This window comes from Oncorhynchus keta, chromosome 13, assembly GCF_023373465.1.
Source record: "Oncorhynchus keta strain PuntledgeMale-10-30-2019 chromosome 13, Oket_V2, whole genome shotgun sequence".
NCBI lineage: Eukaryota > Metazoa > Chordata > Actinopteri > Salmoniformes > Salmonidae > Oncorhynchus > Oncorhynchus keta.
In genome coordinates, this window is record NC_068433.1 from 2,459,503 (window position 1) to 2,479,096 (window position 19,594).

At 49.6% G+C, this 19,594-nt stretch overlaps 1 long non-coding RNA gene and 1 pseudogene across 6 annotated transcripts; one reads left to right on the forward strand and one right to left on the reverse strand.

Moving 5' to 3' along the window:
• The first annotated feature begins 2,647 nt into the window (after window positions 1-2,647).
• LOC127906602 (F-box/WD repeat-containing protein 7-like) overlaps window positions 2,648-19,594 on the forward strand; it is a 90,112-nt pseudogene continuing 73,165 nt past the window's right edge.
• On the reverse strand, window positions 15,950-18,540 carry LOC127906606 (uncharacterized). Of its 6 annotated transcripts, none has more exons than XR_008062030.1 (5): window positions 18,190-18,540; window positions 17,830-17,989; window positions 17,670-17,789; window positions 17,185-17,424; window positions 15,950-16,795 (listed from the first exon to the last, which is right to left on the reverse strand). It is a non-coding gene; the product is annotated as an uncharacterized LOC127906606 (long non-coding RNA). The 6 variants fall into 6 exon arrangements; XR_008062027.1 differs by having other exon boundaries at window positions 17,185-17,304; window positions 17,345-17,669; window positions 17,710-17,989; XR_008062029.1 differs by having other exon boundaries at window positions 17,185-17,624; window positions 17,710-17,989.

Genomic DNA, 19,594 nt, shown 5'->3' on the forward strand with positions numbered 1-19,594 from the left:
GTTACTGGACCCTGATCTGGTTACTGGACCCTGATCTGGTTACTGGACTCTGATCTGGTTACTGGACTCTGATCTGGTTACTGGACTCTGATCTGGTTACTGGACTCTGATCTGGTTACTGGACTCTGATCTGGTTACTGGACTCTGATCTGGTTACTGGACCCTGATCTGGTTACTGGACTCTGATCTGGTTACTGGACCCTGATCTGGTTACTGGACTCTGATCTGGTTACTGGACCCTGATCTGGTTACTGGACCCTGATCTGGTTACTGGACCCTGATCTGGTTACTGGACTCTGATCTGGTTACTGGACTCTGATCTGGTTACTGGACCCTGATCTGGTTACTGGACTCTGATCTGGTTACTGGACCCTGATCTGGTTACTGGACTCTGATCTGGTTACTGGACTCTGATCTGGTTACTGGACTCTGATCTGGTTACTGGACCCTGATCTGGTTACTGGACTCTGATCTGGTTACTGGACCCTGATCTGGTTACTGGACTCTGATCTGGTTACTGGACCCTGATCTGGTTACTGGACCCTGATCTGGTTACTGGACTCTGATCTGGTTACTGGACTCTGATCTGGTTACTGGACTCTGATCTGGTTACTGGACCCTGATCTGGTTACTGGACTCTGATCTGGTTACTGGACCCTGATCTGGTTAGTGGACTCTGATCTGGTTACTGGACTCTGATCTGGTTACTGGACTCTGATCTGGTTACTGGACCCTGATCTGGTTACTGGACTCTGATCTGGTTACTGGACTCTGATCTGGTTACTGGACCCTGATCTGGTTACTGGACTCTGATCTGGTTACTGGACCCTGATCTGGTTACTGGACTCTGATCTGGTTACTGGACCCTGATCTGGTTACTGGACCCTGATCTGGTTACTGGACCCTGATCTGGTTACTGGACCCTGATCTGGTTACTGGACCCTGATCTGGTTACTGGACTCTGATCTGGTTACTGGACCCTGATCTGGTTACTGGACTCTGATCTGGTTACTGGACCCTGATCTGGTTACTGGACCCTGATCTGGTTACTGGACTCTGATCTGGTTACTGGACCCTGATCTGGTTACTGGACTCTGATCTGGTTACTGGACTCTGATCTGGTTACTGGACCCTGATCTGGTTACTGGACCCTGATCTGGTTACTGGACCCTGATCTGGTTACTGGACCCTGATCTGGTTACTGGACCCTGATCTGGTTACTGGACCCTGATCTGGTTACTGGACTCTGATCTGGTTACTGGACTCTGATCTGGTTACTGGACTCTGATCTGGTTACTGGACTCTGATCTGGTTACTGGACCCTGATCTGGTTACTGGACCCTGATCTGGTTACTGGACCCTGATCTGGTTACTGAACCCTGATCTGGTTACTGGACTCTGATCTGGTTACTGGACTCTGATCTGGTTACTGGACCCCTGCCTGACCTGACCTCGAGACTGCCCTTCATCTGGTACTGTTTGGACTCTGATCTGGTTACTGGACCCCTGCCTGGTCTGACCTCGAGACTGCCCTTCATCTGGTACTGTTTGGACTCTGATCTGGTTACTGGACCCCTGCCTGGTCTGACCTCTAGACTGCCCTTCATCTGGTACTGTTTGGACTCTGATCTGGTTACTGAACCCCTGCCTGGCCTGACCTCTAGACTGTGTATACTTTAACCACTCTATCCTTTTTAGAGCAGATGCCTGTGTCTGAAATGGCACACTATTCCCTATATAGTGCACTATTTTTGACCAGAGCCCTATACAAGGAAAAGGGGGCTATTTCAGACGTGTATTTGTTTTGACAAGGGTCTTAAAACCCTGTTTTCAACAGAAACATTCCATTCTCAAAATAATTATTTTAGAAAGCCTCTGTGTTATATTTCTTTAAGTGTAGTAAATAATAATCAAACAAAGTATTCCTCTCTCCAATGCTTCTCTCGCTGTATGAACAGTTTTTATTATGACAGATACATGGTCATAATGATATTATGTACGAGCCTTGCAGCCACAGTGAATCACATCTGAACGCGAGTGTGTGATAATAATTGATTTTCTTCCTACTAAAGTTTTTCAAGACAATATCACAACTCGTCAGCTTCATTCATTTGTCATTATTTTGTACTTTTTTATTTCACCTTTACTTAACCAGGTAGGCTAGTTGAGAACAAGTTCTCATTTGCAACTGCGACCTGGCCAAGATAAAGCATTGCAGTGTGAACAGACAACACAGAGTTACACATGGAGTAAACAATTAACAAGTCAATAACACAGTAGAACAAAATAAAACAAAAAGTCTCTATACAGTGAGTGCAAATGAGGTAAGATATATATATATATAGGTAAGATAAGGAAATAAATAGGCCATGGTGGAGAAGTAATTACAATATACCAATTAAACACTGGAATGGCAGATGTGTAGAAGATGAATGTAGAGATACTGGGGAAATCTATGAAATCTGACATATTATTTGTCAAGTCCTAGATTACCAAACATTTGTTTTCTTTGCCATATATCATTAAAAAAAAATGTTTTTTTTTAGATTCTAATTTGCCAAGCTTCAGAAAAATTGTCCCTGTAAACAAACGAGTCATAACAAGGCGCCATGGAGCGTGAAATCGACCTGACGTCATCACAGCGCGTCAAAACAGTTTTGTCTCTCTTACAGATGAGACTGAGCAGTGCCTCTTCCTCTGACCTGATTTTAACGTTTCATGTTGATATCAGCAGTCTGCGTGTATCTCGCCGTCTGATGAAAGGTTGTTAGGATGCGATAAGCGTATTCTAGTGGGGGAAAGTGTCCAAAATCCCCTTTATTTCGAGTGCGAAGACAGGACAACACAACACGGCACTAGTAACCTTAGTTACTAGCAACAGCGGCTCTCTGTTTTTTTGTCGAAAGTGAGTTTGCTTTTTAATCGTGTGTTAGTTTAATACGTGGTGGCTATTGAATACATTTAGTAGGATACTTCTTGTAGTTGAAGCGTTTAGGGATAAAAGTGTCAACGAATTCAGAAGTTAGCTAGCTAACTATGACAAGTGTTGAGACATATGAAGTTAACTGCTTTAGTTTTCGAGATGATCGATATCAGTTGTTGAATGAGCTGGTTTTAACATTGTATATGTATTTATTCTGAACACTTTGTTGGCAATGTCAAATCTTGCACAATTTTTGCTAAATACTTACAGTTGTGTTCGATAGATTGACAAACGCCGCGTAGCACTAAACTGTAAACCAATATAAATATGTACCATCTATCCATGGTATTATCTCTGCTGATCATCTGTAGCAAAGGCAGACAGTTTGACTTCTCGAGATCTCCGCCCGAAAAAAACTGCTATCGGGTGCAGTCTTTAAATATATATATATATGTGTGTGTGTGTGTGTATTTGTAATCTAACTATTTAGTTATGGAAACGTGATACCATGAATGTAAACTGTACAATGACAACTTACAACACAGCAACCTTCGGTACGTAGCTAGTTGGCTTGCTAGTGACAACAAGTAGATCTGTGGCTTGCTAGTGACAACAAGTAGATCTGTGACTTGCTAGTGACAACAAGTAGATCTGTGGCTTGCTAGTGACAACAAGTAGATCTGTGGCTAGCTAGTGACAACAAGTAGATCTGTGGCTTGCTAGTGACAACAAGTAGATCTGTGGCTAGCTAGTGACAACAAGTAGATCTGTGGCTTGCTAGTGACAACAAGTAGATCTGTGGCTAGCTAGTGACAACAAGTAGATCTGTGGCTTGCTAGTGACAACAAGTAGATCTGTGGCTAGCTAGTGACAACAAGTAGATCTGTGGCTTGCTAGTGACAACAAGTAGATATGTGGCTTGCTAGTGACAACAAGTAGATCTGTGGCTAGCTAGTGACAACAAGTAGATATGTGGCTTGCTAGTGACAACAAGTAGATCTGTGGCTTGCTGGTGACAAGAAGTAGATCTGTGGCTTGCTAGTGACAAGAAGTAGATCTGTGGCTTGCTAGTGACAACAAGTAGATCTGTGGCTTGCTAGTGACAACAAGTAGATCTGTGGCTAGCTAGTGACAACAAGTAGATCTGTGGCTTGCTAGTGACAACAAGTAGATCTGTGGCTAGCTAGTGACAACAAGTAGATATGTGGCTTGCTAGTGACAAGAAGTAGATCTGTGGCTTGCTAGTGACAAGAAGTAGATCTGTGGCTTGCTAGTGACAACAAGTAGATCTGTGGCTTGCTAGTGACAACAAGTAGATCTGTGGCTTGCTAGTGACAACAAGTAGATCTGTGGCTAGCTAGTGACAACAAGTAGATCTGTGGCTTGCTAGTGACAACAAGTAGATCTGTGGCTAGCTAGTGACAACAAGTAGATCTGTGGCTAGCTAGTGACAACAAGTAGATCTGTGGCTAGCTAGTGACAACAAGTAGATCTGTGGCTAGCTAGTGACAACAAGTAGATCGGTGGCTTGCTAGTGACAACAAGTAGATCTGTGGCTTGCTAGTGACAAGAAGTAGATCTGTGGCTAGCTAGTGACAAGAAGTAGATCTGTGGCTTGCTAGTGACAACAAGTAGATCTGTGGCTTGCTAGTGACAACAAGTAGATCTGTGGCTAGCTAGTGACAACAAGTAGATCTGTGGCTAGCTAGTGACAACAAGTAGATCTGTGGCTTGCTAGTGACAACAAGTAGATCTGTGGCTTGCTAGTGACAACAAGTAGATCTGTGGCTAGCTAGTGACAACAAGTAGATCTGTGGCTTGCTAGTGACAACAAGTAGATCTGTGGCTTGCTAGTGACAACAAGTAGATCTGTGGCTAGCTAGTGACAACAAGTAGATCTGTGGCTTGCTAGTGACAACAAGTAGATCTGTGGCTTGCTAGTGACAACAAGTAGATCTGTGGCTAGCTAGTGACAACAAGTAGATCTGTGGCTTGCTAGTGACAACAAGTAGATCTGTGGCTAGCTAGTGACAACAAGTAGATCTGTGGCTAGCTAGTGACAACAAGTAGATCTGTGGCTAGCTAGTGACAACAAGTAGATCTGTGGCTTGCTAGTGACAACAAGTAGATCTGTGGCTAGCTAGTGACAACAAGTAGATCTGTGGCTTGCTAGTGACAACAAGTAGATCTGTGGCTTGCTAGTGACAACAAGTAGATCTGTGGCTTGCTAGTGACAACAAGTAGATCTGTGGCTAGCTAGTGACAACAAGTAGATCTGTGGCTTGCTAGTGACAACAAGTAGATCTGTGGCTAGCTAGTGACAACAAGTAGATCTGTGGCTTGCTAGTGACAACAAGTAGATCTGTGGCTTGCTAGTGACAACAAGTAGATCTGTGGCTAGCTAGTGACAACAAGTAGATCTGTGGCTTGCTAGTGACAACAAGTAGATCTGTGGCTAGCTAGTGACAACAAGTAGATCTGTGGCTAGCTAGTGACAACAAGTAGATCTGTGGCTAGCTAGTGACAACAAGTAGATCTGTGGCTTGCTAGTGACAACAAGTAGATCTGTGGCTAGCTAGTGACAACAAGTAGATCTGTGGCTTGCTAGTGACAACAAGTAGATCTGTGGCTAGCTAGTGACAACAAGTAGATCTGTGGCTTGCTAGTGACAACAAGTAGATCTGTGGCTAGCTAGTGACAACAAGTAGATCTGTGGCTAGCTAGTGACAACAAGTAGATCTGTGGCTTGCTAGTGACAACAAGTAGATCTGTGGCTTGCTAGTGACAACAAGTAGATCTGTGGCTTGCTAGTGACAACAAGTAGATCTGTGGCTTGCTAGTGACAACAAGTAGATCTGTGGCTAGCTAGTGACAACAAGTAGATCTGTGGCTAGCTAGTGACAACAAGTAGATCTGTGGCTTGCTAGTGACAACAAGTAGATCTGTGGCTAGCTAGTGACAACAAGTAGATCTGTGGCTAGCTAGTGACAACAAGTAGATCTGTGGCTAGCTAGTGACAACAAGTAGATCCGTGGCTAGCTAACATGCCATTCCGGGACAAGGAGCGTTTTAGCTGTCAGTTTATTCCAAGTAATAATTTTAAAATGGCAAAAATCTATAGGACAAGTAGATTAAATCTAATATAGTCATCATGGCAGGACCCACTAATTTCATTCATACTGACAGGGTAAACTCCCAGCCTCATTGTTTAGTATTCCTCCAATTACTAAGTGATCTTCTACTTGTTTATCCATGATAACCCATCTCTCCTGCTATCTAGTGTGAAGACAGTGGGAGTAGTGTTTGTCTTAGCAAGTCAGGGGAAAAACTCCCAGCCCTTTTGACAGAGTACTCCTCTAATTTCTATCCCCCTTTCTCTCTCCTCTGTCCTCCCCTTGTTTATCTAGGAGTCCAATCTCGCCTCTTCTGTCGTCTTTTGTGTCGCTGGAGTACTCCTCCTAGTTCTATTCTTCTAACCCCTGTCTATCCTTTCTCCAGGATGCCCAGTCCCTCCTGTTCTCTCACCTGAAGACCGTAGGAGAGAAGTCTAGTTTAGTGATGAAACAGGACCCGTTGACCAGAGGGGGTAACACGGGTCAACCCCTGCCAGGGAGGGGAGACTCTATGGGGGTATCGCTGCTAGGCAGCACCCCCTCTTCCTCCTCCATCTCTTCAATCTCCTCCCTCTCTTCCTTCATCTCTTCATCTTCCTCTGGGGAAGAAAGGAGAAAGGGAGGTGGTGAGGAGTTTATTGGCAGAGAGGAGGGGGAGGTGGTCAGCATTTCCATAGTTACCATAGCGGAGGAGTCCTGCCCCTCGGAACCGTTCGGAACTGAGGTAACAGCCGATGAGAGCGCGGCTAGGGAAAGAGATGGCCAATCAAAAACCTCCCACAGTACCCAGACTGAAAAAGAGGGGGAGCGGAATGGAGAGGAAGAGGAATGTAGAAAGGAGGATGATGAGAACGAGCAAGGAGATGAAGGCGAGCAAGCAGAAGAGATGGGTGAAGACGAGAGTGACCGTTCTGCCCTGTTAGAAGAGGAGGAGGAAGAGGGAAGGAACCAGGTGTTTGTCTCGGATGAGAACTCTGAGTTGATGTCGGACAGACTGAACCCCGAAACACCTTGGACACTCCTCAACATCAAGGTAAGAACCCACCTCTCCCCTCTAATTCAGAGTCCAGAGACGGGATAGTCCGGTATCCCATTGTGACGTACAGAGGCAAGGAAAAGTACGTAAACCCTTTGGAAATACCTGGATTTCTGAATAAATTGGTCATAAAATATGATCTTCATGTCTTTATGGAACACACCGTGTAAACAAACATTCGCAGTGTAGGGTGGGAAAAGCACGTGAACCCTTGGATTTAAAAACTGGGTTGACCCTCCTTTGGCAGCAATAACCTCAACCAAACGTTTTCTGTAGTTGCGGATCAGACCTGCACAACGGTCAGGAGGAATTTTGGACCCTTCCTCTTTACAAAACTGTTTCAGATCAGCAATATTATTGGGATGTCTGGTGTGAACCGGTCTCTTGAGGTCATGTCATAGCATCTCAATCGGGTTGAGGTCAGGACTCTGACTGGGCCACTCCAGAAGGTGTATTTGTTGAAGCCATTCTGTTGTTGATTTACTTCTGTGTTTTGGGTCGTTGTCCTGTTGCATCACCCAACTTCTGATGAGCTTCGATTGGTGGACAGATAGCATAACATTGTCCAGCAAAATGTCTTGATAAACTTGGGAATTCATTTTTCTGTCGATGATAACATGCTGTCCAGGCCCTGAGGCAGCAAAGCAGCCCCAAACCATGATGCTCCCTCCACCAGACTTTACAGTTGGGATGAGGTGTTGATGTTGGTGAGCTGTGCCTTCTTTACTCCACACATAGTTGTGTGTTCCTCCCAAACAACTCATCTTTAGTTTAATCTGTCCACATCTCTCTCTCTCTCTCAGCAAAGCAGTCCCAAACCATGATGCTCCCTCCACCAGACTTTACAGTTGGGATGAGGTGTCGATGTTGGTGTGCTGTGCCTTTACTCCACACATAGTGGTGTGTTCCTCCCAAACAACTCATCATTAGTTTCATCTGTCCACAGAATATTTTGCCAGTAGTGCTGTGGAACATCCAGGTGCTCTTTTACAAACTTCAGACATGCAGCAATGTTTTTTTGGAAAGCAGTGTCTTCTTCCGTGGTGTCTTGTGCTGTTTATGACCTTGGACTGATGAACATCAAGGCTTTTAGAGAAAAGCTGAAACACTGGGCATTCTAAACGTGAACCGGTCCACTACTGGGCGTTCTAAACGTGAACCGGTCCACTACTGGGCGTTCTAAACGGGAACCGGTCCACTACTGGGCGTTCTAAACGTGAACCGGTCCACTGCTGGGCGTTCTAGACGGGAACCGGTCCACTACTGGGCGTTCTAGACGGGAACCGGTCCACTACTGGGCGTTCTAGACGGGAACCGGTCCACTAATGGGCGTTCTAAACTGGAACCGGTCCACTACTGGGCGTTCTAAACGGGAACCGGTCCACTACTGGGCGTTCTAAACGGGAACCGGTCCACTACTGGGCGTTCTAGACGGCAACCGGTCCACTACTGGGCATTCTAGACGGGAACCGGTCCACTACTGGGCGTTCTAAACGGGAACCGGTCCACTACTGGGCGTTCTAAACGGGAACCGGTCCACTACTGGGCGTTCTAGACGGGAACCGGTCCACTACTGGGCGTTCTAGACGGGAACCGGCCCACTACTGGGCGTTCTAGACGGGAACCGGTCCACTACTGGGCGTTCTAGACGGGAACCGGTCCACTATTGGGCGTTCTAAACCGGAACCGGTCCACTATTGAGCGTTTTAAACCGGAACCGGTCCACTACTGGGCGTTCTAAACCGGAACCGGTCCACTACTGGGCGTTCTAAACGGGAACCGGTCCACTACTGGGCGTTCTAAACGGGAACCGGTCCACTACTGGGCGTTCTAAACGGGAACCGGTCCACTACTGGGCGTTCTAAACCGGAACCGGTCCACTACTGGGCGTTCTAAACCGGAACCGGTCCACTACTGGGCGTTCTAAACCGGAACCGGTCCACTACTGGGCGTTCTAGACGGGAACCGGTCCACTACTGGGCGTTCTAAACGGGAACCGGTCCACTACTGGGCGTTCTAGACGGGAACCGGTCCACTACTGGGCGTTCTAGACGGAACCGGTCCACTACTGGTCGTTCTTCTAGACGGGAACCGTCCACTACTGGGCGCTCTAAACCGGAACCGGTCCACTACTGGGCGTTCTAAACGGGAACCGGTCCACTACTGGGCGTTCTAAACGGGAACCGGTCCACTATTGGGCATTCTAAACGGGAACCGGTCCACTACTGGGCGTTCTAGACGGGAACCGGTCCACTACTGGGCGTTCTAGATGGGAACCGGTCCACTACTGGGCGTTCTAAACGGGAACCGGTCCACTACTGGGCGTTCTAGACGGGAACCGGTCCACTACTGGGCGTTCTAAACCGGAACCGGTCCACTACTGGGCGTTCTAGACGGGAACCGGTCCACTACTGGGCGTTCTAGACGGAACCGGTCCACTACTGGGCGTTCTAAACGGGAACCGGTCCACTACTGGCCGTTCTAAACGGGAACCGGTCCACTACTGGGCGCTCTAAACCGGAACCGGTCCACTACTGGGCGTTCTAGACGGGAACCGGTCCACTACTGGGCGTTCTAAACGGGAACCGGTCCACTACTGGGCGTTCTAGACGGGAACCGGTCCACTACTGGGCGTTCTAGACGGGAACCGGTCCACTACTGGGCGTTCTAGATGGGAACCGGTCCACTACTGGGCGTTCTAAACCGGAACCGGTCCACTACTGGGCGTTCTAAACCGAACCGGTCCACTACTGGGCGTTCTAAACGGAACCGGTCCACTACTGGGCGTTCTAAACGGGAACCGGTCCACTACTGGCCGTTCTAAACGGGAACCGGTCCACTACTGGGCGTTCTAAATGGGAACCGGTCCACTACTGGGCGTTCTAAACCGGAACCGGTCCACTACTGGGCGTTCTAAATGGGAACCGGTCCACTACTGGGCGTTCTAAATGGGAACCGGTCCACTACTGGGCGTTCTAAACCGGAACCGGTCCACTACTGGGCGTTCTAAACGGGAACCGGTCCACTACTGGGCGTTCTAAACGGGAACCGGTCCACTACTGGGCGTTCTAGACGGGAACCGGTCCACTACTGGGCGTTCTAAACCGGTCCACTACTGGGCGTTCTAAACCGGTCCACTACTGGGCGTTCTAGACGGGAACCGGTCCACTACTGGGCGTTCTAAACCGGTCCACTACTGGGCGTTCTAGACGGGAACCGGTCCACTACTGGGCGTTCTAAACGGGAACCGGTCCACTACTGGGCGTTCTAAACCGGAACCGGTCCACTACTGGGCGTTCTAGACGGGAACCGGTCCACTACTGGGCGTTCTAAACGGGAACCGGTCCACTACTGGGCGTTCTAAACGGGAACCGGTCCACTACTGGGCGTTCTAAACGGGAACCGGTCCACTACTGGGCGTTCTAAACCGGAACCGGTCCACTACTGGGCGTTCTAAACCGGAACCGGTCCACTACTGGGCGTTCTAAACCGGAACCGGTCCACTACTGGGCGTTCTAGACGGGAACCGGTCCACTACTGGGCGTTCTAAACGGGAACCGGTCCACTACTGGGCGTTCTAAACGGGAACCGGTCCACTACTGGGCGTTCTAGACGGGAACCGGTCCACTACTGGGCGTTCTAAACGGGAACCGGTCCACTACTGGGCGGTCTAGACGGGAACCGGTCCACTACTGGGCGGTCTAAACCGGAACCGGTCCACTACTGGTCGTTCTAAACGGGAACCGGTCCACTACTGGGCGGTCTAGACGGGAACCGGTCCACTACTGGGCGTTCTAGACGGAACCGGTCCACTACTGGGCGTTCTAGACGGGAACCGGTCCACTACTGGGTGTTCTAAACGGAACCGGTCCACTACTGGGCGTTCTAAACGGGAACCGGCCCACTACTGGGCGTTCTAGACGGGAACCGGCCCACTACTGGGCGTTCTAAACGGGAACCGGTCCACTACTGGGCCTTCTAGACGGGAACCGGCCCACTACTGGGCGTTCTAAACGGGAACCGGTCCACTACTGGGCGTTCTAAACTGGAACCGGTCCACTACTGGGCGTTCTAAACTGGAACCGGTCCACTACTGGGCGTTCTAGACGGAACCGGTCCACTACTGGGCGTTCTAACGGGAACCGGTCCACTACTGGGCGTTCTAAACGGGAACCGGTCCACTACTGGGCGTTCTAGACGGGAACCGGTCCACTACTGGGCGTTCTAGACGGGAACCGGTCCACTACTGGGCGTTCTAAACGGGAACCGGTCCACTATTGGGCGTTCTAAACGGGAACCGGTCCACTATTGGGCGTTCTAAACCGGCAACGGAACCGGTCCACTACTGGGCGTTCTAGACGGAACCGGTCCACTACTGGGCGTTCTAGACGGGAACCGGTCCACTACTGGGCGTTCTAAACGGGAACCGGTCCACTACTGGGCGTTCTAAACGGGAACCGGTCCACTATTGGGCGTTCTAAACCGGAACCGGTCCACTACTGGGCGTTCTAAACGGGAACCGGTCCACTACTGGGCGTTCTAAACCGGAACCGGTCCACTACTGGGCGTTCTAAACCGGAACCGGTCCACTACTGGGCGTTCTAAACCGGAACTGGGCGGTCCACTACTGGGCGTTCTAGACGGGAACCGGTCCACTACTGGGCGTTCTAAACGGGAACCGGTCCACTACTGGGCGTTCTAAACGGGAACCGGTCCACTACTGGGCGTTCTAGACGGGAACCGGTCCACTACTGGGCGTTCTAGACGGGAACCGGTCCACTACTGGGCGTTCTAGACGGGAACCGGTCCACTACTGGGCGTTCTAGACGGGAACCGGTTCACTACTGGGCGTTCTAAACGGGAACCGGTCCACTACTGGGCGTTCTAAACGGGAACCGGTCCACTACTGGGCGTTCTAGACGGGAACCGGTCCACTACTGGGCGTTCTAGACGGAACCGGTCCACTACTGGGCGTTCTAGACGGGAACCGGTCCACTACTGGGCGTTCTAGACGGGAACCGGTCCACTACTGGGCGTTCTAGACGGGAACCGGTCCACTACTGGGCGTTCTAAACGGAACCGGTCCACTACTGGGCGTTCTAAACGGGAACCGGTCCACTACTGGGCGTTCTAGACGGGAACCGGCCCACTACTGGGCGCTCTAAACCGGAACCGGTCCACTACTGGGCGTTCTAGAACGGGAACCGGTCCACTACTGGGCGCTCTAAACCGGAACCACTACTGGTCCACTACTGGGCCACTACTGTTCTAAACGGGAACCGGTCCACTACTGGGCGTTCTAAACGGGAACCGGTCCACTACTGGGCGTTCTAAACGGGAACCGGGAACCGGTCCACTACTGGGCGTTCTAGACGGGAACCGGTCCACTACTGGGCGTTCTAGATGGGAACCGGTCCACTACTGGGCGTTCTAAACGGGAACCGGTCCACTACTGGGCGTTCTAGACGGGAACCGGTCCACTACTGGGCGTTCTAAACCGGAACCGGTCCACTACTGGGCGTTCTAGACGGGAACCGGTCCACTACTGGGCGTTCTAGACGGGAACCGGTCCACTACTGGGCGTTCTAAAACGGGAACCGGTCCACTACTGGCCGTTCTAAACGGGAACCGGTCCACTACTGGGCGCTCTAAACCGAACCGGTCCACTACTGGGCGTTCTAGACGGGAACCGGTCCACTACTGGGCGTTCTGGGCGTTCTAAACGGGAACCGGTCCACTACTGGGCGTTCTAGACGGGAACCGGTCCACTACTGGGCGTTCTAGACGGGAACCGGTTCACTACTGGGCGTTCTAGATGGGAACCGGTTCACTACTGGGCGTTCTAAACGGGAACCGGTCCACTACTGGGCGTTCTAAACCGGAACCGGTCCACTACTGGGCGTTCTAAACGGGAACCGGTCCACTACTGGGCGTTCTAAACGGGAACCGGTCCACTACTGGGCGTTCTAAACGGGAACCGGTCCACTACTGGGCGTTCTAAACGGGAACCGGTCCACTACTGGGCGTTCTAAACCGGAACCGGTCCACTACTGGGCGTTCTAAATGGGAACCGGTCCACTACTGGGCGTTCTAAATGGGAACCGGTCCACTACTGGGCGTTCTAAACCGGAACCGGTCCACTACTGGGCGTTCTAAACGGGAACCGGTCCACTACTGGGCGTTCTAAACGGGAACCGGTCCACTACTGGGCGTTCTAGACGGGAACCGGTCCACTACTGGGCGTTCTAAACCGGTCCACTACTGGGCGTTCTAAACCGGTCCACTACTGGGCGTTCTAGACGGGAACCGGTCCACTACTGGGCGTTCTAAAACCGGTCCACTACTGGGCGTTCTAGACGGGAACCGGTCCACTACTGGGCGTTCTAAACCCGGTCCACTACTGGGCGTTCTAGACGGGAACCGGTCCACTACTGGGCGTTCTAAACGGGAACCGGTCCACTACTGGGCGTTCTAAACGGGAACCGGTCCACTACTGGGCGTTCTAGACGGGAACCGGTCCACTACTGGGCGTTCTAAACGGGAACCGGTCCACTACTGGGCGTTCTAAACGGGAACCGGTCCACTACTGGGCGTTCTAAACGGGAACCGGTCCACTACTGGGCGTTCTAAACGGGAACCGGTCCACTACTGGGCGTTCTAAACGGAACCGGTCCACTACAGGGGCGTTCTAAACCGGAACCGGTCCACTACTGGGCGTTCTAGACGGGAACCGGTCCACTACTGGGCGTTCTAAAACGGGAACCGGTCCACTACTGGGCGTTCTAAACCGGAACCGGTCCACTACTGGGCGTTCTAGACGGGAACCGGTCCACTACTGGGCGTTCTAAACGGGAACCGGTCCACTACTGGGCGTCTAGACGGGAACCGGTCCACTACTGGGCGGTCTAAACGGGAACCGGTCCACTACTGGGCGTTCTAAACGGGAACCGGTCCACTACTGGGCGTTCTAGACGGGAACCGGTCCACTACTGGGCGTTCTAGACGGGAACCGGTCCACTACTGGGCGTTCTAAACCGGAACCGGTCCACTACTGGGCGTTCTAGACGGGAACCGGTCCACTACTGGGCGTTCTAGACGGGAACCGGTCCACTACTGGGCGTTCTAGACGGGAACCGGTCCACTACTGGGCGTTCTAAACGGGAACCGGTCCACTACTGGGCGTTCTAGACGGGAACCGGTCCACTACTGGGCGTTCTAAACGGGAACCGGTCCACTACTGGGCCTTCTAGACGGGAACCGGCCCACTACTGGGCGTTCTAAGACGGGAACCGGTCCACTACTGGGCGTTCTAAACTGGAACCGGTCCACTACTGGGCGTTCTAAACTGGAACCGGTCCACTACTGGGCGTTCTAGACGGGAACCGGTCCACTACTGGGCGTTCTAACCGGAACCGGTCCACTACTGGGCGTTCTAGAACGGGAACCGGTCCACTACTGGGCGTTCTAGACGGGAACCGGTCCACTACTGGGCGTTCTAGACGGGAACCGGTCCACTACTGGGCGTTCTAGACGGGAACCGGTCCACTACTGGGCGTTCTAGACGGGAACCGGTTCACTACTGGGCGTTCTAGACGGGAACCGGTCCACTACTGGGCGTTCTAGACGGGAACCGGTCCACTACTGGGCGTTCTAGACGGGAACCGGTCCACTACTGGGCGTTCTAGACGGGAACCGGTCCACTACTGGGCGTTCTAGACGGGAACCGGTCCACTACTGGGCGTTCTAGACGGGAACCGGTCCACTACTGGGCGTTCTAGACGGGAACCGGTCCACTACTGGGCGTTCTAAACGGGAACCGGTCCACTACTGGGCGTTCTAGACGGGAACCGGTCCACTACTGGGCGTTCTAGACGGGAACCGGCCCACTACTGGGCGCTCTAAACGGAACCGGTCCACTACTGGGCGTTCTAGACGGGAACCGGTCCACTACTGGGCGTTCTAGACCGGGAACCGGTCCACTACTGGGCGTTCTAAACAGGAACCGGTCCACTACTGGGCGTTCTAGACGGGAACCGGTCCAATACTGGGCGTTCTCCACTACTGGGCGTTCTAGACGGGAACCGGTCCACTACTGGGCGTTCTAGACCGGGAACAGGTTCACTACTGGGCGTTCTAGACGGAACCGGTCCACTACTGGGCGTTCTAGACGGGAACCGGTCCACTACTGGGCGTTCTAGACGGGAACCGGTCCACTACTGGGCGTTCTAGACGGGAACCGGTCCACTACTGGGTGTTCTAAACGGGAACCGGTCCACTACTGGGCGTTCTAAACGGGAACCGGTCCACTACTGGGCGTTTTATCCTATTCTGTGTACAGTACAGTGTTGTCATGATGTACAAAAGGGAAAATAAATACATGTAAATGTGGGTTGTATTTACAATGGTGTTTGTTCTTCACCGGTTGCCCTTTGCTCTCTCTCTCCGCCTCCCTCCCTCTCGGCATTCCTCTCTGGCTGACTAAACTGGTTGTCCAGTAGGCTTGGCAGTCGGTGTGAGACCTGAACGAACTAACCTCGGTCTCTCTCTGCGCCTCTATGAATACCGAGCTAGCTCGGCCAACTCTCTCCAAGCTTCCCGTTCGCATCGGGGAGAGAGGCTTGCCCGAACATGTCCGCAGCAGCAGGCAACGATAGATACTGTTGGACCTAACTGAAGTGGAAAGAGAGAGGAGGGAGAATTGTGCCTTCGGACAAGAAGAGTACTATACTACCCATCTATTTAACTACCGCACTATTTGTGCTACCGGGAAGAGCGGAAGGGCGTTAAAACGTAAGAATAAAACCACGATGGGTTTCTACGGCACGCTGAAGCACATCTTCTATAAAGTGAGTGTCGGGGTCATATTTATTTATTTATTTTTACGCACCGGATTCTCCTTTTATTCCTGGGGTTTTATAAGTGTGATTTTGAAATCAGTGTTTTTCTCTGGGTTATTAAAGACACTGCTACTACTGTATACTAGTGTTATTGATCTGGTATATTGGGGTTTGTTGGTGGTGGGGCTCGTGCTTCTGTTCTCTCTAGGGTATAGGAATAGACTACTGCGGAATAGGGAGTGAGAGAGGGGAAGACCGTAGGAAACGTGACGCGCCCGTTCTTCACTTCTCCGTCTCTCCACGTAGTCTACGGTTTAGAAACACGCTCTGAGATGTAGCCTACACAATATAAGCTAAGAGAAGCTAAATGTATACGGTTGTTGCTTGGCCATCCATTCGTCTGTTATGGCCGGGGCTGCGGTGGGTGTATGTATTCTGCGGCGCTATAGACTATTATAGAACGGTGTTGGCGAACCGAATCAATGAATGAATCTGCGGCCGCTTGGGGAAAACAACCGATAAGGAACACACGGCTAGTGTGTATATGACCTGACCGAACCAATGTTTTGTTCCGGTTGATTAGGCTTAATCAATCTGAAAGCGACACACGTGTGTGTCGCAGGAACGGGAGTCCCCCCTCAGCCTGGTGCAACAGTATGTGTGTGGTGCATGCATGATGTGCACCCGGGCAGCAGTGGTATGGTGTCACCTGGCTTGGGCGTTAACCTAAAGACCCCAGCTAACTAATATACACAATACTGCTGACCTAATGACCCCAGCCAACTAATATACACAATACTGCTGACCTAAAGACCCCAGCCAACTAATATACACAATACTGCTGACCTAAAGACCCCAGACAACTAATATACACAATACTGCTGACCTAATGACCCCAGCCAACTAATATACACAATACTGCTGACCTAATGACCCCAGCCAACTAATATACACAATACTGCTGACCTAATGACCCCAGCCAACTAATATACACAATACTGCTGACCTAAAGACCCCAGCTAACTAATATACACAATACTGCTGACCCCAGCCAACTAATATACACAATACTGCTGACCTAATAACCCCAGCCAACTAATATACACAATACAATACTGCTGACCTAAAGACCCCAGCCAACTAATATACACAATACTGCTGACCTAAAGACCCCAGCTAACTAATATACACAATACTGCTGACCTAAAGACCCCAGCTAACTAATATACACAATACTGCTGACCCCAGACAACTAATATACACAATACTGCTGACCTCATGACCCCAGCCAACTAATATACACAATACTGCTGACCTAATGACCCCAGCCAACTAATATACACAATACTGCTGACCTCATGACCCCAGCCAACTAATATACACAATACTGCTGACCTAATGACCCCAGCCAACTAATATACACAATACTGCTGACCTAATGACCCCAGCCAACTAATATACACAATACTGCTGACCTCATGACCCCAGCCAACTAATATACACAATACTGCTGACCTAATAACCCCAGCCAACTAATATACACAATACTGCTGACCTCATGACCCCAGCCAACTAATATACACAATACTGCTGACCTAATGACCCCAGCCAACTAATATACACAATACTGCTGACCTAATGACCCCAGCCAACTAATATACACAATACTGCTGACCTCATGACCCCAGCTAACTAATATACACAATACTGCTGACCTCATGACCCCAGCCAACTAATATACACAACACAATACTGCTGACCTAATGACCCCAGCCAACTAATATACACAATACTGCTGACCTCATGACCCCAGCCAACTAATATACACAATACTGCTGACCTCATGACCCCAGCCAACTAATATACACAATACTGCTGACCTAATGACCCCAGCCAACTAATATACACAATACTGCTGACCTAATGACCCCAGCCAACTAATATACACAATACTGCTGACCTCATGACCCCAGCCAACTAATATACACAATACTGCTGACCTAATGACCCCAGCCAACTAATATACACAATACTGCTGACCTCATGACCCCAGCCAACTAATATACACAATACTGCTGACCTAATGACCCCAGCCAACTAATATACACAATACTGCTGACCTAATGACCCCAGCCAACTAATATACACAATACTGCTGACCTTATGACCCCAGCCAACTAATATACACAATACTGCTGACTTAATGACCCCAGCCAACTAATATACACAATACTGCTGACTTAATGACCCCAGCCAACTAATATACACAATACTGCTGACCTCATGACCCCAGCCAACTAATATACACAATACTGCTGACCTAATGACCCCAGCCAACTAATATACACAATACTGCTGACCTCATGACCCCAGCCAACTAATATACACAATACTGCTGACCTCATGACCCCAGCCAACTAATATACACAATACTGCTGACCTCATGACCCCAGCCAACTAATATACACAATACTGCTGACCTCATGACCCCAGCCAACTAATATACACAATACTGCTGACCTGAAGACCCCAGCCAACTAATATACACAACACTGCTGACCTGAAGACAAAAGATCACACAGTATTTTATCTACATATATACACACTGTCCTCTACACACTGTCCTCTACACACTGTGTGTAGAGGGACAGTGTGTGAAGGACAGTGTGTATATGACAGTGTGTAGCCCCCCCTCTCTCTCTCTCTCTCCCAGCTCTTACTGACATCTACCCATGAGCCCCCTCTCTCTCCCTCTCCCAGCTCTTACTGACTCCTACCCATGAGCCCCCTCTCTCTCCCTCTCCCAGCTCTTACTGACTCCTACCCATGAGCCCCCTCTCTCTCCCTCTCCCAGCTCTTACTGACTCCTACCCATGAGCCCCCTCTCTCTACATTTACTGTAACCAGCAACCTCACCCACTGAGCACCGACCTACACTGGACGTACAATACAGTAGTATAATACAGTACAATACAGTACAATACAGTTGTACAATACAGTTGTACAATACAGTACAGTAGTACAGTACAGTACAGTAGTACAATACAGTACAATACAGTAGTACAATACAATAGTATATCACAATACAGTAGTACAATACAGTAGTTCAATACAATAGTTCAATCCAATACAGTAGTTCAATACAATAGTTCAATCCAATACAGTAGTGCAATACAGTAGTACAATACAGTAGTATATTACAATACAGTAGTACAATACAGTAGTACAATACAGTAGTTCATTACAATACAGTACAATACAGTAGTTCATTACAATACAGTACAATACAGTAGTACACTACAATACAGTAGTGTAATACAGTACAATACAGTAGTTCATTACAATACAGTAGTACAGTACAATACAGTAGTGTAATACAGTAGTACAATACAGTAGTACAATACAGTAGTACAATACAGTAGTATATTATAATACAGTAGTACAATACAATACAGTAGTACAATACAGTAGTACATTATAATACAGTACAGTAGTACAGTGTAGTGGAGTACGGTGGTGCAGTACAGTACAATACAGTAGTACATTATAATACAGTAGTACATTATAATACAGTAGTACATTATAATACAGTACAGTAGTGCAGCACAGTGGAGTACGGTAGTACAGTACAGTAGTACATTATAATACAGTAGTACATTATAATACAGTAGTACATTATAATACA